Below are 8607 nucleotides of genomic sequence, written 5' to 3'. Positions count from 1 at the left end.
CAAGGGCTGCTGGCTGGGTTAGTAGTGCGTGAGCAACCATTTGTAGCACACATGCCTCTGGCTCTCAAACACCTGTCCCACACGGTGTTGAAAGACTGTACTCAGTCAGTGCAATTCAGACCCTATTGTTTGAAGAACATAAGGGTCATAACATTGGTGAAGCTAGGCGCAATAAGGGCTTAACACAACGGTCGGATGCCTGTGATACAGCACCTATGAGGATGATACAGCGAGCGTATCCAGGTGTAGCTCTGAGCCCCACACCCTTGCCATCTCTAATGTATATAGATGATACATAGATGAATCGTTTTCTGCGTTCAGTGATGATGCATCTGATACAAGTAGCATAGATGAACAGTGTTAGCGGCTTCCATGGTGGTGGTGTTCATTGATATATTTAAGAATACCTGAATCTTTTCCTGACTGATGGACACTCTTTGAGGCTAGCTGAATCTCTTCCTGACTGATGGACACTCTTTGAGGCTAGCTGAATCTCTTCCTGTGTGGGACCTTACAAAGCGATCTTTTCAAGACTACCTTACAAATTGAGCTTTTCCTATAATCGTTTCAATACTACTTTATGCTTTACAAGCTTGGCTACATACCACCTACAAGTACTAAAGCCAAGGGTGCACGCGAGTGCATTATTTGCAAGCACACAGAACGATGAAACAGGAAACAAAAATCTATCTGTAGCTGGTGCAAGGAGAGCAAAGTCGCGCTGTGTACCATGGACTACTTCGTTGACTATTATGCACCTCCAAAGTACTGAGTGTGTAATACAGTGTGTTACTGTGTAAATAGTATGTGAAACTGTACATATTGTAATATTAGTGAATTTTTACCACGTAATATTGTGACAATAAACATTTATTGTGGACACATTACTGACACATGTATCACAGTTTCATGGAAAATTATGAACATTCTACTGTATACATATTGTAAAGGTCACAAATATGCATCATATACGATAAATGAAACAAATAAAACCGCATTGGAAATGCATAGGAAAAATATTTGAAAATATATTTGTGGCAACACGGGGTGCTTGAATGGCCTGCGCGACCGTGTCTGGGAGCTTCACACACGGGCGACCAGCCCCTGATGACGTCACAGCGCACCTTGTCCACGCCCTCACAGCCAAAGTAAGTGGAATTTGGTAATTATTTTTACATAGACATGTTCAGGGACGGTAATTTATCATTTTACAAAGAAAAATTATATTTTGGGGAACATTTGATGTCATGCACACTAGGGAAATTACACAATAAACACAGTGCATCACACTGGTTACATGGGGGACACTCGTTTTGTATGACGTCCGTTTCACATGACGAACATGGAACGGATTAAATTCGTTATGGGAGGTACCACTGTATATATATATATATATATATATATATATATATATATATATATATATATATATATATATATATATATATATATATATATATATATATATATATATATATATAATGTGTGTGTGTGTGTACTCACCTAGTTGTGCTTGCGGTGGTTGAGCTCTGGCTCTTTGTCCCGTATGTATGTATTCATAAATATATATATATATATATATATATATATATATATATATATATATATATATATATATATATATATATATATATATTATATATCCTGCCTGAAATGCTGTGTGTGCTAGTGGCTTTACAAGATAGTTCTTATAAAGATAGCATTTTGTGGTTATTCTCTATATCTGGTTCACCTAACAGTAAATAAGTACCTGGGAGTTAGACAGCTGCTATGGGCTGCTTCCTAGGGATGTGTGTGTGTGTTTGTATTCATGTTGAATTTTACAAAGTAGGAAGAGATGTTTGTAAAAAAAAAAATCAAATATTTTTGAAAGTATAAGTAGATTTGATATTTTTCTTTAATTGTTTATTTCTGCTGTCTCGCCTCCTTTATAAAATGGCATCATTCTTGCTTTTTTAAGGATATCAGGAAAAGTAAGGCACTCCAGAGATTTGTTAACTCCTTCCTAGTGTTGCCTAGCCCAGCCCAGCCCAGCCTAGACAAGGCAGGCTGGGCATCCTAGCCTCACGCAGCTTAGCCCCATCCTACATGTAGCATCCCAGTCCATTCTAAGTGATCATTACCTTACTGGCTGTGTTTTCTCTTCAGCCCTGAATGTAATGTGGTGGAACATAAGCAGATACATATCAGGTCTTAGAGAATCTGTACTTCATACATTTCTTAATAATGTCTCACAAATATTTAAATAATTAAACAAAAATTGTATAATAACTTCATATTATTCTTGCAATTTATTTTTGCATTTTTTTTATACAAAATTTACATTTTAAAAGATTACCTCTATTTTTAGATTGATGACTTGAAGACTACAGTGCCATCCACAGCAAATCATGGTCTTAAAATATCTCCTAGCAATGACGAGACCAATTTTCACAGAGATCAAATTTTTGCTAAGCAGTAGTCACAGGTAAATATATATTATATATATAATATTATATATATAAAATTAACTACTTCATTGCTCAAAGCACCTTTAGACATTCTGAGAGTTGTGCTATTTTATTAATTAATTAATTAGGCTATATTTTAATGTTTTGTAATGTTTTCATTACTTTTTTTGTTTTGAAATATAAATTGTTGAGTTTTGAAACATTTTGACATTAACTATACCTGAATATTTATAAACAAAAAAATACCAGAACTATGTCCTTGACAATTGCACTAAGAAGTCTTTGCCAAAATCAGGTGCTCAGTGCAGTAGTTAAAAACTTAAAAGTTGTACCACCTCTGGAGCAAGATTAGGGACCCATAGCCTCAGAGAAGAAAATAGAGAGTACTCAGAGAAGGCCTTGAATAATAGGCAGGCTGTTTGTGTGTGTTTCGACGGTAAGCTTGCTGACACCAAATGTAGTTACCTAAGTGTAGTTACAGGATTAGAGCTACGCTCGTGGTGTCCCGTCTACCCAGCACTCTTTGTCACATAATGCTTTGAAACTACTGACGGTCTTGGCCGCCACCACCTTCTCACTTAACTTGTTCCAACCGTGTACCACTCTGTATGCGAAAGGAAATTTTTGTATATTTCTTTGGCATCTTTGTTTAGTTAGTTTAAATCTATGACCTTTTGTTCTTGAAGTTCCAGGTCTCGGGAAATCTTCCCTATCGATTTTATCAATTCCTGTTACTATTTTGTACATAGTGATTTTATCACCTCTTTTTGTTGTCTTCTAGTTTTGGCATATTTAATGCCTCTGACCTCTCCACATAGCTCTTGCCCTTTAGTTCTGGGAGCCACTTAGTAGCATGTCTTTGCACCTTTTCCAGTTTGTTGATGTGCTTCTTGAGATATGGGCACCACACAACCGCTGCATATTCTAGCCATGGCCGAACAAAACTCGTGAACAATTTCTTTAGTATTTCGCCATCCATGTATTTAAACGAAATTCTGAAGTTAGAAAGCGTGACATAGGCTCCTCACACAACGTTCTTTATGTGGGCCTCAAGTGATAGTTTTCTATCTAGAATCAACCCTAGACCTCTTTCTTTTATCAGAATTATATAAAGATTTCTCACATAATTTGTAGGTTGTGTGGGATCTATGTTCTATTCCACATTCCATAACATGGCATTTATTCACATTAAATTTCATTTGCCAAGTGGTGCTCCATATACTTATTTTGTCCAGGTCTTCTTGAAGGGCATGACAATCATCTAAATTTCTTATCCATCCCATTATCTTAGCATCATCAGCAAACATGTTTATATAATTCTGTATTCCAACTGGTAGATCATTTATGTAGACAATGAACATTTCTGGTGCATGTACTGTGGTACTCCACTTGTGACACTTCTCCAGTCCGATTGCCTCTGATTACTGCCCTCATTTTTCTATCAGTCAGAAAATTTTTCATCCATGTTAGAAGCTTACCTGTCACCCATCCAAAATTTTCTAGTTTCCAGAACAACCTCTTATGTGGAACTCTGTCGAAAGCCTTTTTTATGTCTAGATAGATGCAGTCAACCCAACTACCTTTTTCCTTTAAAATCTCTGTGGCTCAATCATAGAAACTGAGTAAATTCGATACACAGGATCTTCCAGATCGAAAACAATACTGTCTGTGTGATATTATATAATTTCTCTCCAGGTGCTCTACCCATTTAGTTTTTATTTTTTTTTTTTCAATCTTTTCACTGTTACACTTGTCAATGATTCAGGTCTATAACTGAGAGAGGTGGGGTCTTCCCTGTTGCCACTTTTGTTGATTGGAACTATGTTAGCCTTTTTCCACATGTTTGCTATGACTCCTGTACACAGGGATGCCTGAAAGATCAGGTGAAGTGGAAGGCTGAGCTCAGATGCACATTCTCTCAGAACCCATGGTGAAACTCCATCTGGACCAACTGCTTTGTTCTTACTTAGCTCCTTTAGCATATTTTCCACTTCATCTCTAGACACCTCTATACGCTCTATGATGTTCTCAGAAATTCTTATTGTGTCTGGTTCTCTTAAGATTTCATTTTGTATAAACACACTTTGGAACTTTTGGTTTAATGTTTCACACATTGCATTATCATTTTCTGTGAATCTGTTTCCTATTTTCAACCTCTGGATATTATCCTTTACCTGCAATTTGTTGTTTATGAATTTGTAGAATAGGCCCAGTTCTGTTTTACATTTATCCATTATCCCTTTTTAAAAATTTCTTTCTGCCTCTTCCCTTACTTTTCTCGCATCTTTGTATCGCTGGTATGATTGGGGGTTTGGCTTCTTTCTATATTGATGGGGTTCTGCTCTTCTACTCCCCATGCCCGGCCCGAGGCCAGGCTCGACTTGTGAGAGTTTGGTCCACCAGGCTGTTGCTTGGAGCGGCCCGCAGGGCCACATACCCACCACATCCCGGCTGATCCGGAACTTCTCTTAGAAAACAGTCCAGTTTTCTCCTGAAGATGTCCACGGTTGTTCCGGCAATATTTCTTATAGTCGCTGGGAGGACGTTGAACAACCGCGGACCTCTGATGTTTATACAGTGCTCTCTGATTGTGCCTGTGGCACCTCTGCTCTTCACTGGTTCAATCTTGCATTTTTTTCCATATCGTTCACTCCAGTACGTTGTTATTTTACTGTGTAGATTTGGGACCTGGCCCTCCAGTATCTTCCATGTGTATATTATTTGGTATCTCTCGTCTCCTTTCTAGAGAGTACATTTGGAGAGCTTTGAGACGATCCCAATAATTTAGGTGCTTTATCTCGTCTATGCGTGCCGTATATGTTCTCTGTATTCCCTCTATTTCAGCGATCTCTCCTGCTCTGAAGGGGGAAGTGAATACTGAGCAGTACTCGAGACGGGACAACATAAGTGACTTGAAGAGTACAACCATTGTGATGGGATCCCTGGATTTGAAAGTTCTCATAATCCATCCGATCATTTTTCTGGCCGACGCAAAATTTGCTTGGTTATGCTCCCTAAACATTAGATCGTCGGACATCATTATTCCCAAATCCTTGACATGCTGTTTTTCTACTATGGGAAGATTCGATTGTGTTTTGTACCCTGTATTATGTTTCAGATCCTCATTTTTGCCATACCTGAAATTTATCACTGTTAAACATCATGTTATTTTCTGCTGCCCAATCGAAAACTTTGTTGACATCTGCTTGTAGTTTCTCAATGTCTTTCATTCCATTTTTGTGACTTTTGGTCTGTGGCCCTCTCTCAATTTCTGTTGAACCAATCCTGTTTTCTGGCCCTGCATCTCTGTTTTGGTATGAATGTTTGTGTGCCTTCATTGTATATTTTGCAAAATTTGGCATACATTTAATTTACTTCCCTGTCTAGCAACAAGTCTGCCTAATTACTTATTAAAAAAAATTTGAAGTTCCCCATAGTGACCTCTCTCTCTCTCTTGAAATCAAGTTTATCAACTGTTTCAATGTCCCCATTTTCTGTGTGTGTGTGTGTTTGGAGGCTAAGCTTGCTGATACCATGTGTGTGTGTGTGTTTGGAGGCTAAGCTTGCTGATACCATGTGTGTGTGTGTGTGTCTTTGGAGGCTAAGCTTGCTGATACCATGTGTGTGTGTGTTTGGAGGCTAAGCTTGCTGATACCGTGTGTGTGTGTGTGTGTGTTTGGAGGCTAAGCTTGCTGATACCATTTGTGTGTGTGTGTGTGTGTTTAGAGGCTAAGCTTGCTGATACCATGTGTGTGTGTGTGTTTGGAGGCTTAGCTTGCTGATACCATGTGTGTGTGTGTGTGTCTTTGGAGGCTAAGCTTGCTGATACCATGTGTGTGTGTGTTTGGAGGCTAAGCTTGCTGATACCGTGTGTGTGTGTGTGTGTGTTTGGAGGCTAAGCTTGCTGATACCATTTGTGTGTGTGTGTGTGTGTTTAGAGGCTAAGCTTGCTGATACCATGTGTGTATTTGGAGGCTAAGCTTGCTGATACCATGTGTGTGTGTGTTTGGAGGCTAAGCTTGCTGATACCATGTGTGTGTGTGTGTTTGGAGGCTAAGCTTGCTGATACCATGTGTGTGTGTGTTTGGAGGCTAAGCTTGCTGATACCATGTGTGTGTGTGTGTGTGTGTGTGTGTTTGGAGGCTAAGCATGCTGATACCGTTTGTGTGTGTGTGTGTTTAGAGGCTAAACTTGCTGATACCATGTGTGTATTTGGAGGCTAAGCTTGCTTATACTATGTGTGTGTGTGTGTTTGGAGGCTAAGCTTGCTGATACCATGTGTGTGTGTGTGTGTTTGGAGGCTAAGTTTGCTGATACCATGTGTGTGTGTGTGTTTGGAGGCTAAGCTTGCTGATACCATGTGTGTGTGTGTGTTTGGAGGCTAAGCTTGCTGATACCATGTGTGTGTGTGTTTGGAGGCTAATCTTGCTGATACCATGTGTGTGTGTGTGTGTGTGTTTGGAGGCTAAGCTTGCTGATACCGTTTGTGTGTGTGTGTGTTTAGAGGCTAAGCTTGCTGATACCATGTGTGTATTTGGAGGCTAAGCTTGCTTATACCATGCGTGTGTGTGTGTTTGGAGGATAAGCTTGCTGATACAATGTGTGTGTGTGTGTTTGGAGGCTAAGCTTGCTGATACCATGTGTGTGTGTGTGTTTGGAGGCTAAGCTTGCTGATATCATGTGTGTGTGTGTGTTTGGAGGCTAAGCTTGCTGATACCATGTGTGTGTGTGTGTGTGTTTGGAGGCTAAGTTTGCTGACACCATGTGTGTGTGTGTGTGTATGGAGGCTAAGCTTGCTGATACTATGTGTGTGTGTGTGTTTGGAGGCTAAGTTTGCTGACACCGTATGTGTACTCACCTATTTTTACTCACCTGTTTAAGTAATAATAGGGGTGTGTACCACCTCTGGTGCAATTGTTGGGACCCACAGCCTTGAAGAAAATAAAGAGTATTCAGAGAAGACCTTGTGGATTCTTACTGAACACTAATCTTTTCTTCTCCTACCACCCCTCTTATTTTGTTTTATGCTGTATTCTATTATATATCATATAAATACATAGCCAAATGGCAATATTTATTATGTCTATACAAAAAGAAGACATCCACTTTATTTTTTTTCTCTCCTTTGTTTCTATGTGGATTTTGTTGTGACTAATGATTCTCCTCCTTTCCCATCAACAGGTCTTCCTCACTGGGCTTGCTCGGCTTTTGTGTTACTGTGAGGGTGCCATCATCGTTTACCCTTCAAGCCTGACTCATGCTGGCATTGCATTTGTAGACTTCCCTTCACAGTAAACAGTCCTTCTCCATATGGTGATTGTCCAGGGCAAGCAGGGTGTGACTGCCATCTTGGAGAAGCAGGGTCTTTTAAAATGAAGAATCTTCCGTCTTCTCTACTTACGCCAGCTTGTGCCAGCCTTGCATTCTTGTTACTTGATGGCCCTTGGGCCTTTTTTATTTATTTAACATAATAAATTTTTTTATTAATACCCGTGTTTCACAAGAGATCCTTAACATTTTAAGCACCAATTTTATTGACTAATGTACGTCTTGTAACCTTTAAGACATAGACAAGACATAGATAAATGAGTGAATAATACTGAGTGACTAGGTTAGGGCGAGGAACATAGTAGTGTCTGACTTTAGAAGAATGCCTACTGTTTTAGAAACCTTATTGTTATGATCATAATCGTATGGGTTAAAAAGCATTTGTTGTCACTCCTACACTGTGGCTTGTTGAGCTTGAAACCTTTGCTCCTTGTTTGTGTTACATCTGACCTTTTGAAGAAATTGTATGAATCAATATCCTCCAAATAGTTCAGTATTTTAAAGGTTTCGCTCTATTACTCTCTCATTTGCATATATCTAAGCAATATATTAGATATAGATTTAGATTAGATTTTTTATTCAGGTAAAGGTACGTACATTGCAGATGAGTTATAAAGGGAAAGACAATGACTAGAGTTCACTAGCTCTATTGGAAGAGAAACGTCTGCAAGACAAGTGTGGGCAAAAATTCAGGTAGCAGCGGCTCACAACGACCCCCAACGGCTTCATTTTGTATCTTCTCCAACTTGCCCATCCTACCTTTACCAAAACAAGAAATGACAGGTGCAGCATAATCAATAAGAAATCTTATAGTACTCAAGTACATCAT

At 39.1% G+C, this 8607-nt stretch overlaps 1 long non-coding RNA gene across 1 annotated transcript in view; it reads left to right on the top strand.

The window, feature by feature from the left end:
- The window catches only part of LOC138358507 (uncharacterized), a 10888-nt gene extending 3029 nt beyond the window's left edge, over window positions 1–7859 (top strand). The window contains exons 2-3 of the long non-coding RNA XR_011225433.1: window positions 2351–2467; window positions 7632–7859. This is a non-coding gene — a long non-coding RNA (uncharacterized lncRNA). The remainder of the gene's footprint in view (window positions 1–2350; window positions 2468–7631) is intronic.
- Window positions 7860–8607: the final 748 nt, after the last annotated feature.

This window comes from Procambarus clarkii, chromosome 84 (assembly GCF_040958095.1).
Source record: "Procambarus clarkii isolate CNS0578487 chromosome 84, FALCON_Pclarkii_2.0, whole genome shotgun sequence".
Taxonomy (NCBI): domain Eukaryota; kingdom Metazoa; phylum Arthropoda; class Malacostraca; order Decapoda; family Cambaridae; genus Procambarus; species Procambarus clarkii.
The sequence above is the reverse complement of the archived record's forward strand: the minus strand, read 5'-3'. Positions and strand labels throughout refer to the sequence as shown.